Source organism: Trichechus manatus, unplaced genomic scaffold, assembly GCF_000243295.1.
Source record: "Trichechus manatus latirostris isolate Lorelei unplaced genomic scaffold, TriManLat1.0 scaffold00242, whole genome shotgun sequence".
Classification (NCBI taxonomy): domain Eukaryota; kingdom Metazoa; phylum Chordata; class Mammalia; order Sirenia; family Trichechidae; genus Trichechus; species Trichechus manatus.
The window spans coordinates 523816-546451 of NW_004444178.1; the positions used below are offsets into that span (position 1 = coordinate 523816).

General features: G+C 34.0%; 1 protein-coding gene across 2 annotated transcripts in view; it reads left to right on the top strand.

The window, feature by feature from the left end:
• Nucleotides 1–22636, top strand: part of PHF14 (PHD finger protein 14) — a 215495-nt gene that overhangs the window by 151511 nt on the left and 41348 nt on the right. The window lies entirely within an intron of this gene.

The following is a 22636-nucleotide window of genomic DNA, read 5'->3' on the forward strand; positions in this document are numbered from 1 at the left end:
AAAATTATAGTTTTGCATAATAATTTTTAAATAGATTATGCTATATATATCATTTAATAATCAGACATTTTTGCCTAAACATATAAACTATACAATAGCAAGAATTATTATTCATTCATTTTATAAAGATCCAGATTTATGAGGGAGCATAAGTAATATCAAAGTTTTATTGCATGATTAAAAAAGTATTCAAGAAATTATATTTAATGAAAAACTGTGTTTTTAAGAAAATTTTATTGTGCAATATGTGAAAGTTTACAGAGCAAATTTAGTTTCCCATTCAGTAGTTTGTACACAAAGTGTTCCATGATATTGATTCCATTTCCCACAATGTGTCTGCCCTCCCCCCATTTCTGTTCTAGATTCCCCATTTCCTTTCATCCTGAATTGTTACCCCTTCCTATCATCATATCTTTGCTTGTGGGCAAATGTTGCCCTTTTGATCTCATATAATAGATTGTTCTAAGGAATATGTTCCTCTCAGGTGTTGTATATTTCATGGGCCTGTCTATGGTTTCGCTGAAGGGTGGTCTCTGGTAATGGCCTCAGTTGCAGTTCAGAAGGGGATCATAGGACCATAGAACCATATCATAGATTAGGTTCCTCCAATCTCTGCCAGACCAGTAAGTCTGGTCTTTTTTGTGAATTTGATTTTTTGTTCTGCAATTTTTCTCCCACTTTGTTCGGGACCCTCTTTGGTGATCCAAGGCAGAGCGGTCAGTAGTAGTAGTCGGGCACTGTCTATTTCTTTTGGTCTCAGGGTCATGTAGACTGTGGTTCATGTGGTCCATTAGGCTTTTGGATTAATTGCTCCCTTGGGTCTTTGGTTTTCTTTTTGCTCCGGCCTGTAAGAGACTGATAGTTGTATCTTAGATGGCTACTCGTAAGCTTTTAAGACACTACTCACCAAAGTAGGATGTAGAGCTTTGTCTTTATGAACTATGTTGTGCCAGTTGACATAGATATCCCCTGAGTCTATCATCCTTTGCCTTTGAGCCTAGGAACTTCATCCCGCAAAGTGTTTGGTTATGTCTAAGAAGTTGCCCTGACTGTGGTTCTTGTGTACTACCAAACCTATAACTGCAGATGGATGTGTTCCCTTATACCATCCCACACCTCTTGGAGTATCTATCTAGCTATGTATCCCATTGGTAAATTAGTGTTTGTTAATATTTGTTGCAGGATTGTCTGTGCTATAGTAATTACCTTTGTTGCCTTTTGTTCTTGTGTTCCTCTCAGTGTCCTCCCATGCCTTGCTCATGTTTTGCTAACTTCTCCCATATTGTGTATTGCCTTTCCCTTCACCAAAATTAACACCTATCTTCTATCTATTTGATAATTTCCCTCCCTCCCCCCCATCCCTGGTAACTATCACAGAAATTTTTTTGTTTTTTTGTTTCCCATGGGTAAACCTTTTCTTGTTTCTTTATAACTGTGGTCTTATACAATATTTGTTCTTTTGTGATTGACTTATTTAACTCAGCATAATGTCCTTCAGATTGATCCATGTTGTGAAGATATTTTGCAGATTCATCATTTTTCTTTATCGTTGTGTAGTATTCCTTTGTATGTATGTACCACAGTTTGTTGATCCATTCATCTGTTGAAGGGCACTTAGGTTGTTTCTGTATTTTTGCTATTGTGAGTAATGCTGCAGTGAACATGGGTGTACATATGTCTATTCATGTCACACCTCTTATTTTTTTAGGGTATATACCTAGAAGTAGGATTGCTGGATCATACAGTATTCCTATTTCTAGCTTTTTGAGGAAGCACCATACTGTTTTCCGAAGTGGTTGTACCATTTCACATTCCCACCAGCAGTATATAAGAGTTCCAATCTTATACCTCTCCAACATTTGTTATTTTCTGGTTTTTTGATTAGTGCCAGTAATGTCGGAGTGAGATGGCATGTCATTGTAGTTTTGATTTGCATCTCTCTAGTGGCTATTGATTGTGAGCATTTCTGCATGTGTTTGTTAGCCATCTGAATGTCTTCTTTGGTGTACTGTCTGTTCACATCCTTTGCCCATTTTTTAATTGGGTTTTTTTGTTGTTGTTGAGGTGTTGTAGTTTTATATAGATTTTAGAGATTAGACCCTTGTCAGATATGTCCTAGTCAAAAAATTTTTCCAGTCTGTAGGTCCTCTTTTTACTCATTTGGAGAGGTTTTTTGATGACCGTAAGTGTTTAATTTTTAGGAGGTCCCACTTATCTAGCTTGTCTTCTGGTATTTGTGCATTTTTACTTATGTTTGGTGTTCTGTTTATATCATATGTTAGGGTCCCTAGAGTTTTCCCTAATTTTTCTTCCATTATCTTTATAGTTTTAAGTTTTATATTTAGATCTTATCCGTTTTGAGTTAATTTTTGTGTATGGTGTGACGTATGGGTCTTGTTTAATTTTTTTACACCTGGACAGCCAGTTTTGCCAGCACCATTTGTTAAAGAGGCTGTCTTTTCCCCATTTAATGGACTTTGGCCCTTTGTCAAGGATCAGCTGACTGTAGGTGGATGAATTTATGTCTGGGTTCTCAATTCTGTTCCGCTGGTCTGTGTGTCTGCTGTTGTACCAGTACCAGGCTGTTTTGATTACTGTGGTTGTATAGTAGGTTCTAAAATCCAGTAGTGTGAGGCCTCTTATTTTCTTCTTCTTCTTCAATAATTCTTTACTTATCCAGGACCTCTTTCCTTTTCATATAAAGTTGATGATTAATTTTTTAATCTCGTTAAAGAGTGCTGTTGGAATTTGGATCAGGATTGCATTATATCTGTAGATCGCTTTAGGTAGTATTGACATTTTCACAATGTTGAGTCTCCCTATCCATGAGTGTGGTATGTTTTTTCCATTTATGTAGGTCTCTTTTGGTTTCTTGCAGTAATGCTTTGTAGTTTTCTTTGTATAGTTCTTTCACACCCTTGGTTAGATTTATCCCTAAGTATTTTATCTTTTGGGGGGCTATTGTAAATGATATTTTTCCCTGTTTCCTTTTCAAAGTACTCTTTGTTGGTATAGAGGAATTCAACTGATGTTTTTATGTTGATTTTTTATCCTGCTACTTTGCTGAATCTTTCTATTAGTTCCAGTAGCTTTTTTGAGGAATCTTTGGGGTTTTCTAAGTATAAGACCATATCATCTGCGAATAGGGATAGTTTTACTTCTTCGTTACCAATTTTGATGCCTTTTATTGATTTTTTTTCTTGCCTTATTGCTTTTTCTAGGATTTCCAGCACAATGTTAAATAAGAGTGGTGATAAAGGGCATCCTTGTCCGGTTTCCATTCTCAAGGGAGATGCTTTCAGTTTCTCTCTGTTGAGAATAACGTTGGCTGTTGGTTTTGTATAAATGCCTTTTATTATGTTGAGGAATTTTCCTTCTATTCCTATTTTGCTGAGAGTTTTTATCAGGAACAGGTGCTGGACTTTATCAAATGCCCCTTCTGCATTGATTGAGACGATCATATGATTCTTTTGTTTTATTTATGTGGTAGATTACATTGATGGATTTTCTAATGTTGAACCATCCTTGCATAGCTGGTATGAATCCAGCTTGGTCATGGTGTATTATTTTTTTGATATGCTTTTGAATTCTGTTGGTTAGAATTTTGTTGAGAATTGTTGCATCTATATTCATGACAGATATTACTCTTTAATTTTCTTTTTTTTTTGTGGTGTCTTTGCCTGGTTTTGTTGGCTTCATGGAATGAATTAGGGAGTATTTCTCCCTTTTCTATGCTCCAAAATAGTTTGAGTAGTACTGGTATGAGCTCTTCTCTTAATATTTGGTAGAATTCTCCAATGAAGCCATCAGGGCCATGGCTTTTTTTGTTGTTGTTGTTGGGAGTTTTTGTTTTTTTTATAACCTCTTCAATTTCTTCTTTTCTTATGGGTCTGTTTAGTTTTTCTACCTCAATTTGTGTTAGTTTGGATGGGTAGTATGTTTCCAGAAGTTTGTCCATTTCCTTTAGGTTTACAGATTTGTTGGAGTGCAGTTTGTCATAATATTTTGTTATGATCCTTTTTATTTCAGTTGGTTCTGTTGCGATGTCCCCCATCTCATTTCTTATTTGGATTGTTTCCTTCCTCTCCTGCTTTTCTTTTGTCAATTTGGCCTAAGGTTTATCAATTTTGTTGATCTTTTCAAAGAACCAACTTCTGGTCTTATTGATTCTCTCTATTGATTTCCTGTTTTCAATTGCATTGATTTCTACTATAATATTTATTATTTATTTTCTTCTGATGATTGCTTCTTTTGCTGCTCTCTTTATTTGTTTGAGTTGTAGGGTTAATATTTTGATTTTGGACATTTCTTTTTTAATGTATGCTTTTATTGTTGTAAATTGATCTCTAAGCACTGCTTTTGCTGTGTCCCAAAGGTTTTGGTAAGATGTGTTTTCATCCAATTTTTTGATTCCATCTTTGACTTCTTCTGCTAACCATTGGTTTTTAAGTAAGATGTTATTCAGTTTCCATGTATTTGATTTTTGTCCCTTGCTATTCCTGTTATTGATTTCTACTTTTAAGGTGCTGTGGTCAGAGAAAATGCGTTGTATTATTAGAAGTTTTAGATAGTTGTTTTATGGGACTCCTTGTGGTATACGTAAGTTTTCTACGTCATTATTTATTTGGAGTTCCTACTTATCCTCAACAAGCTAATTAGAAAAGCAATTTCTCAAACAGGGTTACTGCCTTTCATAAATATACCTTTTAGCATATGTTCTTTTGAAATGTTTTATACTACTATAAGTATGTAGCATTATATTCAATACAAATAGAAGCTCTGTTAATTTATATAATAATTTAGTTAACAATTATTGAAGATGCAAGGGGTCTTATTTCAGATTTATTGGGAGTGTATCATACATTTTGTACATGCTACAGGTGCTGGTAGCCACTGAAAGGGTAAGGTTTTTTTTTTTTTTTTTTTCTATAAGAGAATGGGTATTTGGACTCTGAATAAAAATTCACTAGGAAGGCGTATTATTAGAAAAAGCATGCATTGTGTTGCTGCACTCTGTTTGACCTGTGTTTGAATACCAGATGTAAACAACCAGTGTTTTCAAAATTTCATCCAAATATGGTATCTAAATTTTGGAATGTCACCACAATTTATTGTAAGAATATATTGTAAGGATTTCCAGCAGTGACATGGGATTGCATTTTCATTTTACCAACATGACTATTATATACTTGTACTTTTTTTACAATTAAAAATTAAATTTAGTGTAATACTTAATCTGAAAGTTTAGAAGACCTAATTCATGCCCTTGAATATTTGTGTTGCATCAATCTTGTTTTGTTTACTTTTGAAGACTTCCATTCCTAACCAGCAGATAGTAAATTTCTGTTTACATATTCTCCTGAAAGATGTTGCTAGTAGAGGGGCCTAAGAAGAAAGCATTAACAGATAATGTCATGCTGTGTGATTCACTGAATTGCTAAGAAGCTTTTAAATCCAGAAAGCAATATATTATTAACGTCCAAGAAAATTAGTATGATCTTAGGGCCTAAAAGAAACCCAGAATTTGCTTGTCCTTTATTTTCCTCCATTTACTTTGATGGAAAGTTATTTGTTAGATATTTGTCATGTTCATGTATCTTAGTGATATGAAAAGCTAAGATAGAAGTAATTATTACCATGAGAAAGGAGGGAGGTAAATAAATTGCCAGTAAGTTTAAGTGGAGAAATGAATGTAAAATTATTGTTATGGCTATAAAATATATATTCAACTCCCTTTCTCAGTGGTAGTCAGAATTGGTACATTTAGCAAGTCTTCATTTTTATTGTAAAAAATTGACTCCTGTGTATGAAATTATTATTATTTCTTTGCTTAGAATTTTAGATAGTAGGAGGTAAGGTATATAGTTGAGTATTTTTCATGAAAATACATTATAGTTTGAACATTATTTAACTGTTAACATTTTGTCCAAATTTCTGTGTACCAAGGGGAACTCTAAAATAATTCCCATATATATGCTTGGCTGCGTAATTTATTTTCATGTTACCTGTTTTTCAAGTAACAGGCTCTCTGCTGTGGACACCGTGAAAACGAAAATCTTCTCTGTCAATAATCTGCCTATTACTTTTATAGAAATTCCACAAAATTTCAACAAGATTGATTATATCCATGTCCATAATTTTTAGTTTTAGCACACAAATGCTGAAATACTCCTAAGTAGATAGTTTTAATAATATTAATTTAATAACATTTTACCTAAAAGTAGAATAACGTTTTAAATTCTATCCAAATCCATGGGGTACTGCTTAAGACTGTTTCTCTGCTTCTTCAACCCTTCATAAACCTAAGTAGACCCTTTAGGTTTCATGAAAAATGGCCAACTATATGGACACAGACATATGCATATATATGTGTGTGTATATGTGTGTGTGTGTATGCACACACAGACACACAAATATACACACATGGAAACACACATACACAACATGTCTTTTCCCATAGGCTGTGCTACAGACATTTGACTAAGGTAGCCACCATCCAGGTGGTACACTATGCTTATATTTGATTGTTCCTTATCACCATGCATTAGGTTTTTTTTCTTTCTGCTCTTTACTGTGTTATGAAAATTCTATTGCTAATGAATGCTATATGCCTGGAAAAGCAGTGTCTTTTCTGCTTCCTACTCCACCTCCCCCAGCTCTTATTTTTCCTCCGTCTTTACTTCCATGCATTTACCCAAGCCAAATACCTGGAGTCGTCCTCAAGCCTTTCCCATCTTTGTCTCACATAGCAATCAGTTTTTGAGTCCTGTAAGTTTTCTTCCTTGAATATTTCTCTGGTCTACTCTTTGTTCCTTTTCCTCACTGCTACTGCATTGATTCAGAAAATAAAAACAGACAAACAAACTTGTTGCCCTTGAGTCGATTGCGACTCATAGTAACCCTACAGGACAGAGTACAACTGCCCCATAGGATTTCCAAGGAGCAGCTGGTAGATTTGAACTGCCTACCTTTTTGTTAGCATTTGAGCTCTTAGCCACTATGTCACCAGGGCTCCAAAACATTGCCATCGAGTCAATTCTGACTTTATAGTGACTCTATAGGACAGAGTAGAACTGTCCCATAGGGTTTCCAAGGCTGTAATCTGTACAGAAGCAGACTACCACATCTTTCTCCCACAGAGCAGCTGGTGAGTTTGAACTGCCAACCTTTTGGTTAGCAGCCGAGTGCTTTCCCACTGTGCCACCACGGCTCCTCTTAGTGCTGTCCTTTTTTTCACCATACTTTTACTGTTCCTCCTATTTTAGAAGCTATCTAAGTAGGTCTACCAGACTTATCTCCTCTCTTCACTGCAAGTCTCTAAAATGAAGTGTTTGCACCCTAAGGATGTACAAAAGATGATCCACTAAATCAATGTAATTCTCCTTAATATCCCATTTTAATTTCCATTTCTGAGCGTGTTTATAATGTAAGTAATTTACTAGCACTACAGAACTGGAATATAACTTCACACATATATATTTATGTTGAGTTACATGCTTAAAATGTTGTTTACTATTAGGGTGTATCCTCAAAAATATTTGGAGATGACAGTTCTATATTGCTATCAAAGTAATCTTTCTGAAAGTATGGTTATCACACCTTTGCTTTAAATCCATTATCTTCCTACATATCCAAAATACAACCAACAAATTCAGAAAATTAAGATTGATATGTTACTACCATCTAATCATCAGACCTCATTCAAGTGTTGCCATTTGTCCCAGTAACATCCTTTGTAAGGATCCAGTATAGAATCACACGTTGCATTTAGTTTTTATATTTCTTCAGTCTTTAATCTGGCCAGTTTCTTAGTCTTTCCTTGATTTTTATGACCTTGACCTTTTTGAAGATTACAGGCCAGTTATTTTGTAGAATGCCTCTCGCTTTGCATTTTTCTGATGTTTTCTCATGGTTAGATTAATTTTGTGCATCTTCAATAAGAATATCACAGACATAATGTGTTCTTCTTACGACATTCTATCAGGTGGCACGTGATTTTTATTTAACCATAGATGGTGACGTTAACTTTAATCACTTGACTAAAATGTTCTCTGCCAGTCTTCTCCATTTTTCCCCCCCTCTAATTAATGAATAATTTGTAGGGAAGAGCCTTGAGACTATGTAAACACCCTATTCATCATCAAACTTTCATATTGTGTTTTATTTAATGAATTATATGGTTATTATCAGTATTTATTCTGATGTTCATATTGTCCCACATATGGCTAATGGGAGCTGTTGATGCCAACTTCTGTGTCTTTTTGACATGATTCTGCCATTCTTTGAGTACTTCCTTACTGAAGATGTTCTAGGCTCAATTTGTACTTTCCTTTCTCACACTCCTGGAATTAGCCATTTCTTCAGGGAATCCTGGTTCCTTTTTGTGGAGAACGGTATTTAGAAACCAAGATCTAGGTGCTAAGTGTGCTCATTGTTACTGAGATGTCACTGCTCCTAGGTTTTCTCAGTAGACAGAGCCAAGGATTAGATGTATATATATTCATTCAAACCTACATACATTTGCATCTATATTTCTATGTCTTTATATACATTAAAAAATATTTTAGTTTTCTCACTTTCCATATTTGTAACGCCCTTCTATGACAGAAACCTGGCTCTCGTGGTCTTTAATATGTAGCTTTTTTGATTAATCCTCTCATACGTAACTAATCTCTTGTCCACCTCTATCTCATGTAGACAGCTACCTTGCTTACTACCTGATGGCTTTTGGACTGAGTTGTTCAGGAATGGGATGGGAAGGGAGTGGGATAGGCATCTGTATTTTCCACAAATTCCACGAATTACAGCTATTTTACAAATCTTCAATTATTAAACTTTTGAAGTTAAAAAATTAACTTTTTAGAATTGTAAAACAAATGTACATAATGTATACAGTCATCCCTCAGTATCTGTGAGTTATCGATTCCAGGAAGCCCCATGGTTACCAAAATCCACAGATGCTCAAATCCCGTATATAAAGTGGTGCAGTATTTGCATATAACCTACACACAGCCTCCTGTGTACTTTAAATCATCTTTAGATTACTTATAATACCTAATACAGTGTAAATGCTGTGTAAATAGTTGTTTTTATCACAATCGAAGACTTGCTCTGGAAGGTAGCCTTTCTCTTCCATGAGTTTCTTGAGCTCTTCTGGGAACACTGATGCTGCCTTGGTATCAGCTGCTGCCGATTCTCCCATGATCTTTAAGTTCTTGAGTCTGTAGTGCTTTACATAGCTAGCTGGCCATCCCTTACTAGCCTTGAGTTCCTTCCTCTCACTTAATTGCTTTTTAGGAGCCATTTTTTTTCACAGAAACAAAGGGTCCACACAACACAAGTAGCAAGTAAATGAGTTATGGGTGGAACAATTCTCAAACAAGGAGTGCTGGAGAGAAACTGAGATCTGTGAAACGGCAGGACGCTACATCAGGTTACGCCTACACATCACTTCATTTGTATGGATTCAGCGCAGTGCTTGGCACACAGCAACCTCAAATTTTGCTTTTTGGAACTTTCTTTTTTTCCAAATATTTTCCATTTGCACTTCATTGAATCAGCGGATGTGGAACCCACAAATATGGGGGGCAAATGTACAATCCAAGTAAAATTTCAACAAACTGACATTTTAAAACTGGGTTGTACAGTTACATATAAGATATAAAGTAGACTTAATATTGTTTGTTGTTGTTTTTAAATAGACTGCAGTTCATTATTCAATCTTTTCTAGGGTATATTTGATATAGATCCCAACAACTTTTGTCTGTTGAAACACCCAAAATGAGAATAATTTATCCTGACATGGTTAAATGAACATATATAAATATTTCTTTTAAAAGTGTTTCCTATAATTATATTCACAGGTGCTACTGAGGATTTAAATATACATTTTGTACCTTACAGTGAATATGTCAGTTACTAGTCTAGATTTTAATTCTTGTTAAAGCTCTGTTTTGTGAAAAGCCATAGAGTATACATGACAGGTTATTATCTGATTACTACAAGATGAGTTAGCTTGGAGACCTACATTTGGTTCATTCTTATTTGATCTTTCTAGTATACAGTCGACCCTCCGTATCCACGGGTTCCGCGTCTGCAGATTCAACCGACCGCAAATCGAAAATATTCAGGAAAAAAAAAAAAGTTCCAAAAAGCAAAAGTTGAATTTGCCACACACCGAGTACTATGCTGAATCCACGCAAATGAAGTGATATGTAGGCATACCTGCTGTAGCCTCCTCAGTCTCTCTTCAGCACTCGTTTGAGAATTGTTTGCCTTGTGTCTCATTCGTTTCAGTACTGTATAACAACTACTTACATAGCATTAAAGTATATGAGAGGGTGTGTGTAGTCATTTTTGCATAAGGGACTGGAACATGTGAGGATTTTGGTATCCGTGGTGTGTGTGTGGGGGGGAGGATTCTTGGAACCAATCCACCTTGGATACGGAGGGATGACTACTACTCTTCTGGGCAGTAATACATTATGAATTCATATGCATAGAATTCTCATCAAAATCCCTTATGGAAGATTTTCTGGAACTATAAACACATGGCAGACCAGCTAGGGCAAGTGTATTTCTTGGTAATCATTTGTATTAGAAAGAAATTTCTGAATAGGGGAAATCTGATTTATATATACATATTTTTTAATCCCAAATTTTCTGCAGTAAGCTACTAGAATTCACCTGATAAACTAATGTCAGAACAACAAATATAAATACTTATTTTCAAGTAAAACAGTGACTGAGAATTGTGCCCTTTTAAGAACTGAATAGAACAATGTCTCCAAGGAGTATCTTGCCACAATACATTAAACAAGCACATGTAATTGAATCTAGTAATATTGGAAATTGAATGTCTGAATTTTATGTATTATGAAGATTTATGAAAAATATAAAATTAAAATGAATTATCCTTTAAAGTTCTTTTAAATTTGAAGCATATAACTGACCCATAAAAAAGACTTTTAATATTTTAAATATTCATTTGACCTCTGGGATTTTATCTGACATTAGGTTGAATTTTAAGTTTCTGAATTTAGCATGGTTGACTGATAAGTTATTTTCCGGTAAAACTTATACCACTTAATTGTCTTAATTGAGTACTCTTCTAGCATTTGTCTGACAAGTATTAGACATTACAACATTGTGCTTTATTAAGCTTTACTGTGTTTTGATTTGCCTTTTTACTGGTATGGGTATGTAAGAATCTGGAGAAAAACTGTTTATAGTGTATCTTACATCAGAATCACACAGAACAAATCTGTGGTAGTTTGTAGACCTACTAAAAGTCTAAGAATTAAAACTGTGGTGTGGTTAACCTTGATGATGGCTATAGTTTAACATCTAAACTTTAGATTTCCTCTTTGCTAATATAGGTGATAACAATCACAAATTTCCAGTTCATCTTCTACCTTATCCTACACTAAATTCAGGCTGTTGCCAGTTGCTATAGCATTTTTCCTGACAGGTTGTTTGTATAAATATCTTTTAAACACTTAATTTCTAATTGAGTGCTGTACTTAGTGACAGTGATTTGTGAATTCAATAAAAAGTAATAGCCATTAACAATTCCACTAATTATAGTTGGTGTTACGCCTTTTTTTTAAAAAGGAAATTATGTTGTTTAAACTGAACTTTTATTTACTGAATTTATTATTTATTTGTCATTATTGCCTGCTCTAAGAGGTTATTTACTTATTTCTCATAAACATGTTTTCTGAAATCTATCCCTAGGAGGTATTTTTATCAAATTATTTTCAGCAAAATGCATATTGTTTACTGTACTTTGTAATAGAATTGACATCATTATTTAATTCATTACTCTCTAACCTATTTAATTATATAACCTTAAGATGGTTTTCCTATGACCATGTAAATCACATTAAGCATATTGGTATACTTCAGTAAGTTGTGGTCAGCTATTCCTTAAGACCTTACTTGAAAATATGGTTTCATCCCTCCAGGTACAGTTTGTCAGTGTTTATGAAACACATATATATATTCAAATATCAGGTTCACAGAGAAAGAAGAATGATCAGAACCTTTAAAAATAGCCACAAATATTTTCTATATTAATAATTTGCAAAATTGAAACTTTAAGTCACTTTCTAAGTTATACTTACTATGAACTTGATAAACCAGGCCATTTTCTAAGTTAGGTGGCATGTGGGCCTGATGTGTTTACATAGCATGCTGTGGAATACCATATGTGATGAGAAACTAAATCATCACTGAGATAATTAATCAAGGTATGGTAGGGAGCCATACATAAAAATGCCTTTCAAAAGTTGCTAACTTGTTACTGTCCTTTAGTTTTAAAATCATGGTGTTTTTATTTTTTATTATTTTGAAAAAAAATTACTCTCCTACTAAAAGTCTAAGAGTTAAGCTGAAGGATATTATTAAGGATATTTTTACATTGTTTACTCAGTATTTGAAATATTAAAATCAGGTTATAATATTATACTAACTGTCTTAGTTATCTAGTGCTGCTATAACAGCAGTACCACAGTGGGTGACTTTAAAGAACAGAAATTTATTTTCCCACAGTGTAGGAGTAGGCTAGAAGTCTGAATTCAGGGTGCTGGCTCTAGGAGAAGGCTTTCTCTCTCTGTCGGCTCTGGAGGAAGGTCCTTATCTCTTCTGAATTCCTTCTCCTAGGCAATCTTCACGTGGCTTGGCCTCTTTCTTCCCCCATCTCTGCTTCTCTTGCTTGCTTGTTTAATCTCTTTTATATCTCAAAAGAGATTGACTCAAGATATACCCTAGTTCTGCCTCATTAACATAATAAACATAACCTAATTCTCATTGACATAACCTAATCCTGCCTCATTAACATAACAGACAGCCCATTTACAAATGAATTATAACCACAGGCAGCCGTTAGGATTTACAACACATTTTTTGGGGGGACACAATTCAATCCATAACACCAATGTTTCTTAGATCATAATGTTGTGAAAGTCAGGAGGAATGTGGAATACATTAATTACATAAACTTGTCATCCCATTATTTATATACAGTGTGTGTATGAGAGAGATGTTCATTGTGAAGGGATGGTTCTGGTTGAAATAAGCTAGTCTGTTCTCAGAGTTGAGAAAGTAACACTTAAATGATAGGAAAAGCTTAAATCCTAACTTCACAAAACGGTATGATTTCATATATTCTAGATATAATATTGTTAATTTGTTCCTTCTAATTTATTAATCATTTAGTCATTTCATCATTTTGCAGAATTACTTATCTGCTAAAAAATTTTGTTTCTAACCTGCAAATTGTAGTTTAAAAAAGTCCTGTTTCTTACAAGTGAGACTGGCTTCTTCAAAACAGCCTTCAAATCTAAGCTAAGAAGATTCAAAGAATGAACTCTGAGAGTTAATGGAATTAATTGAGTTCTGAAATCAAATATATTTAAGCCTTCTCTTCTTGATTTTCTAATAGAATCTCTACCAAGACTGATTACAAATCATAGATTGTGTTTGGGAATATAGTGGAGTATGTTATGCCATATTACTTTCATCTTAATGTATTCAGTTTTTGACACTTCTGAAATTAGATGACACTTCTGAAATTAGAGTGTTTATAAGCAGTTTGTATCTTTAAGTGATGTTTCTTTTTCTATAAAAATTTTCCATTAAATTGATGAAGTTTCTTATAATCTGAGGCAATGTAGAATAAGAAAATACAGTAATTAAAATCATATATAAAGTCGAAGTATGCAATATGATGCAGTGGAAAGAGCTTTGAAAAGAAACAAACTTGGTTCAAATCTTAAATATTTACAATGCTATGACCTTTAGTAAGCTGCTTCACTTCAGTGAGTTTCAAGTTGCTCATTTGTAGAAGATTGATGGCAATACTTGGAATAGAGGTGCTCTATTAATACGAGTAGATGACATCTCTTCTTATTCTTAAAAATAAGCATTCTAGCGACAGCAAAAAGTTCAAAATTAGTGATATTGTTCTGATTTTCAAATGTAAGAAACATTTTTAAAAAGTAACCTAAGAACAATTTTCTGTGTTTTGTTTTTTGCCTTCGCACATATCAAGAAAAAATCCTGTCTCTTTCAGATTCTCATATTGAATAGAGGAAGGTCATGTATAACTTGTACGTGCAGAAAAAAAGTCAATTTGATTTAATCTCTTGCTATAATTAGGAGGAGATGAAGTCTATCTTTATAGTTAATGTATTTTTAAGGCACTTACGACTCTCTAAACTTTTAAAACTATGTACTATCTATAAAGTATTTTTCTAAATTAATTGTATGTCATTAGCAAAGAGTTGAGGTGTTTTTTATACTTATGGCACTTCATATTTCACATTAGGTATAGAATTATGTGGAGGATCATGAACTAGTATATTTACTTTGTATGTAGAAGTCATGATATTTAAAAAATAAAGAATTTGCTTTCATATTTAAGCCACTGGCTCTACTAAGTATTGAGTAGTAGAAAAGACTTTAACTGATATGGGCATAAAAGGGAAAATTGTTTTTAACTGAAGACATGTTTTGGTAACCTGTATTTGGTAATAAATTTACCACAGACTAGGGAGTAGTATTATTTCCTTGCCAAGATAATGAAAACTATAAACTTGAAACTGAAACAAAAATAAAAAGTAAAGAAAATCTAATATATGTATGTGTATAGGGTCGCTGTGAGTTGGAATCTACTTGATGGCAACGAGTTTGGTTTTGGTTCTCTCTCTCTCTCTCTCTCTCTCTCTCTCTCTATATATATATATATATATATATATATATATATAAAACCAAACCCATTGCTGTCGAGCACTATTCTCTCCTGGTTTTCCACCTTCTTAGCAAACCATTATTTTTATCTTTCTGATAGGCTGCTGTAGGTTGTTTTCTTTGTCTTCATTTCTCACTCTGTGCAAATGATAATCAATACCCAAAGCTCAATACCAAACCCATGTTACAACAGGAAAACTGGAGATTTAGGATGTAATGATCCATCTGCTTTCTCTGAATCAATGTTAGTCAAGAGAGAGACTTTTTACCTTTTAAAGTATTATTCTTTTGTCTATAATTAAGACACAATGTAATGATAAATTTACAGGTAAGTTTTAGTTGTCCATTTCCACTATTTAGTCTCCTTTTACTACAAAGTGTAAATGGTATTTACTTAATTAGCAGAATACATATCAACTTGAACTCCAAGTGATATATTATTACAGATATAGGATTAAATATGCTGTAATTAAGGTGTTGGAGCTAGAGAGCAATAATTCAAAATAGGAAGAGGTTTTTTTTTTAAGATAATAAAACTAATGTACTTTCTATAAATCTTGTTTTAAAAAATATATGCCTCTCATTGTTTTTCTCTTCACTTTTTTTTTTCTCTAACTGTGCTCTTTTGGAGAAGGTTGGAGTCAGAAAAAAGAAAATTATATGAATTGTGTGTATGTGTGGTTCCCTTCCCCGCCCCTCTTATCACAAAGTAATACATGGTCATTGTAGAGTATTTGGAAAATTAAAAAGCACACACAAAGAAGAAAAATATTTTAAATTACTCCAATTACAGCATTTAAGGCATTATGTCTCTGCTTATATTTTGTTAGTATATCCTACTACAGCTTACTTTTAAAAAATTGTAATCATATTAGATACTCTGTTATATAATGGCTTTTTTTTCATTATTTTGAAAATATATATATAACACAACATTTGCTCATTCAACATTTTTCACATGTACAGTTCAGTGACACCAGTTATATCAATCATGTTGTGCATTGTGCACATGTGTGATGACCAATATGCCTTGCTAAATTTTCCATCACCATAAACAGAAATTCAAGGCTTTTTAAACCATGCTTTTCTCTCTTCCCCTCCTTACCACCCCTGGTAACCAAATATAAATTTTGGTTTCTATATGTTTGCCTATTCTGGGTATTTCATATAAGTGAGAATCATACAATATTTGTCCTTTTGTGATTGACTTGTTTCACGCAGCATAATGTTTTCAAGGTTCATGCATGTTTAAACATGTATCAGGATTTCTTTTCCCTTATGACTGAGTAATATTCCATTGTATGTATATACAACATTTTTTTATCCTTTCATTTGTTGATAGATATTTAGGGGTTTTTCTACCTTTTGGCTATTGAGAAAAGTGCTGCAGTGCACATTGGTGAACAAACATCTATTTGTATCATTGCTTTCAAGCCCCTTGGGTGTATATCTAGAAGTAGGATTGCTGGGTCATACAGTAGTTCTAGGTTTAACGTTTTGAGGAACTGCCAGACTGTTTTCCACAGCAGCTGCACTGTTTTACTCTTCCACCAGCAATGAACGAGGTTCAGTTTTTCCACATCCTCATAAACGTTTGTTATTTACTTTTATTGTTTTTAAATCTTAGCCATGCAAAGGGATGCAGTGGTATCTCATTGTGGTTTTGATTTGGATCTCGCTAATGGCTATTGAGGAAACCCTGGTGGCGTAGTGGTTAAGAGCTACGTCTGCTAACCAAAACGTTGGCAGTTTATGTCCACCAGGCGCTCCTTGGAAACTCTGTGGGGCATTTCTACTCTGTCCTATGGGGTCGCTATGAGTTAGAATCAACTAGACGGCAATGGGTTTTTTTAAATGGCTAATGAAAGGGAGCCTTGGTGGTGCAGTAGTTAAGTGCTCGGCTCCTATTCGAAAGGTTGGCAGTTTGAACTCACCATTCCACAGGAGAAAAGACCTGATGATCTCCTCCATAAAGATTACAGCCTAGAAAACCCTATGAGGGCAATTCTACTTTGTCATACAGGGTCGCTATGAGTCCGAATCAACTGGACGGCACACAGCAACAACAATGGCTAATGAAGTTGAGCATCTTTTTATGTGCTTTTGGCCATTTGTATATCCTCTGATGAAATGATAATGGCTTTTTTTCATATAATTGTATATGTGACAGTTTTCCACGTTGTTAAGTACTCTTCTAGCGTGATGTTAAAGTGCTATACCGTATTCCTTTGCACAAATACACTGCTAAAAAAAAATTCTGACAATGAGTAAATTTATAGAGTTAATTTGGTTTTGGAAAAATTCATGAATCAGGCAGCTTGGTCCCAGTAAAACTACGAAGTGCTCCCCTAAACTAAGGCAAGCTGCAGAGATTATATAGAAAACAAACGGCGGAGAGAAAAAAAAAAAAAGACAAAAAGCATTTCTTTAATATACTTTGATCATACTATCAAGTCAGGCAGAGAGCAAGATGTATAGGATGTGTAAAAATCTAAACTTGTCTAAGCTAAAACATCTAAGCACGCAGGCAAGTCAAAATGTGTGTGCAAGGCAGAAATGTTTGTGCATATCAATGAGTCAAAAGTGGTAGGCATTTCACATGGGGCCTTTGAGGTGAAATCTTTAAGGATTTTTAACTCCAGCAAGTCTGGAGGACAAGAGTACAGAATTAACAACTCTAAGTATAATTGCTGGCTCAAAGAATATGAATATTTTAAAAATAAGCATCATGCTACTAATGCTACTAATAATTATAACAGTTAGCATTTACTGAGTATCACTATATGCCTGGCATTATCTAAGCTTTTAGAATGGATAATCTCATTTAATCCTCACTGCAGCGTTTATGGTGGGTTCTCTTTTTATCTCCTTTGTGCAGTAGAGAAAAAAAAAAAAGAGAGATTAAGAGAAGTTAAAGATTGCACAACTAATAAGTGGTATAATAAGGATTCAAACTCACATATATCTGACTCCAGAACCTGTGTTCTTAGAAGTTTGCTTTTGTGTGTTGAAATAATGTATTTTCTATTCCTTGTTGTAAAAAAATTCTTAGTTTCTGACCTAAAGCCACTAATTTTCACAATGTAGAAACTCAGTAATTTTTGTATTATAAATGGCATTAATAATAGAAAAAGAAAAAAAGGAAACTTTTATTGTTAATTGGGATCTGTTTTGGTCTTTCTGATGAATAGGGGAGTAAAACTTGGAAATAATACTTAAATAAATTGATTAAAGGTGGTCCCACTGAAGGTGTAGAAGGAAGATGGGCAATAACTCCTCAAGACCCTTTCTTCATAAAATTCATTGTAATAAGTAACTCTGTTAAAGGAACTGGTACTTGATAGTATGGATGGTTTATGTAGACACAGCAGAAAGAAATCTATTGAGCTTGGTGAGAGATGAAGGAAAAGGGATAAGAAAGTGATTTTTTTGTTTCTTTTGATTTTAGCTGAGGCAAATACTACTTTATGTTTGTCATGAGTTGTGAAATTTGAAAACCTATATTGTATGAGGAAATTAAAACCAGCCACATTCAATCTCTATGCAAAGATAGTTTAAAAACATTCTGATTTGTGTAGTGTCAACCACTTTGTGTACCAAATGGATGATTTTATATCTTTTTTTCAATATCAGTATTCTCCTGTAGTAAAAATTCCTCTTATTTGAAAACAGTATCTTGTTTGTAAGTGGATTAAATACTAATTGTAGTGCAGTTAAACTCATTTGGATTAATTCTTTTGCCGAAAATTAATTTTATTGTTAATTTTTTTTTGTCTTTTACTCAAAGAGTATGAAAGTACTACATACCAAACCAAACCCGTTGCTGTAGAGTCGATTCTGATTCATAGTGGCCCTATTGGACAGAGTAGAAGTGCCCCACAGAGTTTCCAAGGCTGTAAATCTTTACAGAAGCAGACTGCCACATCTTTCTCCCATGGAGCAGGTTTGAACTGCAGACCTTTTGGTTAACAGCCAAGTGCTTAACCTCTGTGTTACCAGGGCTCCATATGAAGGTACTACATCACCTATTAAAAGTAAAGTTGGTTTCCTTCTCACTGACAGGTCAAGGTCATTATATAACTGTTTTCACTCTACCCTGTATTTACCAATGACTTAGCCTTCTAGGTTCTTTTGTGATTTCGAACTTCCACAAGTTATTGTAACTTCAGTATATTGTTTTGTGTTGTTTTTTCCATCTGGACATATTCATATGCTAAGTCTAAACTCTGGTCACCCAAGATGCAAGATATTTTAATGTTTTCTCTGAAGGTTTCTTAAAGGTTTATGTTGTAATGTTATATCTTCAATAAAGTTAAGTTGGTTTTTTGTTTGATGTACCTTCAATAATGGCTGCAAGTGATTATCTGCTTCACTGGTTTGAAAACTTTTTAATGCACGCTTACAGAGGTTAAAATTTTTTTAAATCACTTTGAAAAGTTCAAGCTGCATCAAAGCATTTTTATTAGAAATATGTTCACTTCTGTGTTCTTGAGGGGCTGAACTGTTCTTTCAACTCTTAAAGACAACTAGTATTCTCTAGGTTATATTTCTAAAATCAGGTTTCTAAATTTAAATTATCAAATATTTGTAAATCAGTTTCCAAAGTACAGCTATTTGGGTAGCTTCAAGCTAGTCATGGGCATAAGGTATTTCAGCATTATTTCCTTATTTAAAATAGAGCAGTTTCAAATATACACCAACAACAAGCACAAAAAAATCATTACTCAGTAACCCAGTTTAAAATTTAGCTCAGTATCAGATCATTAGTTAAATTATCATCAGTTATTTTTTTTCAGCTTCAGGTTATTTTAGGAGTGTGAATGAAGTGGATTCTTCTATAAAACATTCTGTACCCTTTAAGAAAAAGGCCAAATGCAGTATAATTTAGACATTTTCCTACCTTTCCCTGTGACACTCAATGATGATGTTGAAGCCTTAAGCTATTTACACCCTAACAACTATATTAAATACTATCTTAATTCTCCATTTCTTTTTTCTTAATTGTAGTAAACATATATAGCAAAACATTTGTCATTTCAATGTTTTTTTATATGTACAATTCAGTGACAGTAATTACTTCCATCTTACTGTACAAGAGTCACCACTATGCATTTTCAAATTTTTCCATCACCCTTAACAGAAACTCAGTGCCCCCTAAAGCAATGTCTGTTTCTTTCCCACTCCCTCCTGCCCCTGATAACTACTAATGAACTTTGGTCTCTATGCAGTTGCCTATTCTAGATGTTCCATGTTTTGCAATATATTTATATTATAATGATATTTCATAAATTATTTGTCTTTTATGTATGACTTGTTTCACTCAGCATAATGTTTTCAAGTTCAGCCATGTTGCATCATGTATCAGAACTTCATTTCTTTTATGGCTGAGTAATATTCCATTGTATGTATATACCACATTTTATTTATCCATTCATCTGTCGATGGACATTTAGGTTGTTTCTACCTTTTAACTATTGTAAATAGTGCTGCAATGAACATTGGTGTACAAGTATCAGTTTTTGTTCCAGCTTTTAATTTTTTAGGTATAGACCTAAGAGTGGAATTGCTGGATCATATGATAATTTTACATTTAACTTTTTTTAGGAATTGCCAGACCTTTTTCCATAGTGGCTATACCATTTTACAGTCCTGCCAGCAATGGATCATGGTTGCATTTCCCCACATCTTTGCCAACATTTGTTGCTTTCTCTTTTTTTGATCATAACCATCTCATTGTGGTTTTGATTCGCATTTCCCTGTTGACTAATGGTGTTGAGCATCTTTTCATGTGCTTGTTGGCTATTTATGTATCTTCTTTGGTAAAATGTTTTTTCAAATCCTTTACTCATTTTTTGATTGGATTGTTTGTCTTTTTATTGTTAAGTTATAGGAACTCATTATGTATTCTGGATATTAAACTCTTAGGTCAAATGGCTCCCCCAAATTTTTCTTTTGCTCCACCAGTACAGCTAGACAGACATGAATCACCACCCGGTCTCTATATCTTCCACAGTTCTAGGGGACAAATTTTCTGAGTAGTTTTCACAAAATCCTTCTCATGTGACAAGCTCTGTTTAAAGCACTTCTTCTAAAGAAATCCTGAGTCTCCAGTCTCACCTTTCCTCATTCTTCAGGCTTTTCCTTTGTTAGGTTACCAGACCAATTTTTGTGGGAGAGAGACTTTAAAGAGAATGTTGTTTTCTTCATGCATATCTTTAGAAAAATAAACATTTTATGCCACTTATGAGAAATACAAGTTCACCCACCCATGGGTCCTTTAAAGTGATTATGTCAAATACCCTATCACTATGACTCAAAACATGATCTCTTTTTTTCTAGCTGATTTTTCCCCCTAGTTATCACTTCTTCTACTCCTTCAAATACGTTGTACCAATTCCTCAACTCGTCTTAACACCTTGAGGCTACCAACCTCCTTCCAATTTGAATCTGAACCAGGCCTCATTGCTGTCTTTTGTGAGCTCTGTATCAGATTTTTCACAGCAATCATTCCAAATCTTTGCCACCACATATCTCAAGTCTTCAGTTTTATTCCTAGCACCCTCACTTTTTCATGATAACCTCATCTCTTACCCACTGAGGAGAAAAGAGATGTATTCTTATGTCCTCTCAACCTTAAAATAGGCTTTGTTACTTTCCCTACCTCAGTCTCTTATTTCCTGCCTTAGAGAGGGAAAAAAAAGTGCCACTTGCCTCTGTTCTTTATTCCAAAATCTCCTTTCTTTCCAAACCTAAGTTACCCTTCCCATTAAGCTGTTCTACAAACTTTTTTTTGAAAGATCATTTTTCACATGTTTTTCTAGATCTGAAATTCAAGGAAGGAGCTTCCATTGTTCATACTATAGGATAGATGCCAGTTTTTTTTTTCTTTTTCTTTCTTTTTCCCTGACTTTCAAGACCATCCGTAATCTGGCCTCATGCTACTATTATAGATATAAGTCTCTCTCAGTAATCTTACAAAAAGCCCCTTATCATCAGGTATTTTGTTTTTATTTTATGCCCAGCTTAAATCCCAGTTTTCCCCACAATCCTTAGGACTGCAATAAATTTCTTTTTCACTTTTTGCTAGGCTGTTCATTTGGGCATTCAGCAGATGTTTCTTTGTATTGTTATTCATTTATTATGTCTGAGTTCTTTTTACCAGCTAGACTGCAAACTCTTTTATGACAGAGAATATTTCTCTCATACTTACTTGAAGACAAGGGGCCTGGTATATTACACATCTTTTTTTCTAAGATAGATTTAAAATTACTCCTAGTAGTTCTCTACTGCAAGCCTGTTTCCTTATTAGTTGTAACTGAAATTATGTTTTAAACTTTTATTTTGCTGAATGCAGTGAAAGTGGTACAAATTCTAGTTTTTGCTTTAGAGCCCCAAGGCTATTTATTGAAACAGCAAACAATGTTTGAAACATAAAATTTCTGTCTGCCGTGACCCAAATAATGCAGAAAAGACCAAGAGTAAGAGACGTAAAATACATGTTCAGCAAGTTTAAAATCATATCCTTACTTAGAATAGTTTCTGGTCCTATATAGCTCACTCAACATTTCTGTTGTTAACATTTAAGAGTACACATTGATTATCTTGACTGAAAGCAGAGAATACCAGAAAGCTGTTTACCTTTGTTTTATTGACTATACAAAGGCATTCGAATGTGTGGATCATAACATATTATGGATAACATTGTGAAGAATGGGAATTCCAGAGCACTTAATTGTGCTCATGTGGAACCTGTACATAGACCAAGAGGCAGTCATTCGAACAAAACAAGGTGATATTGCATAGTTTAAAGTCAAGATGTGAGTCAGGGTTGCATCCTTCCACCATACTTATTCGGTCTGTCTGCTGAGCACAGATAATCTGAGAA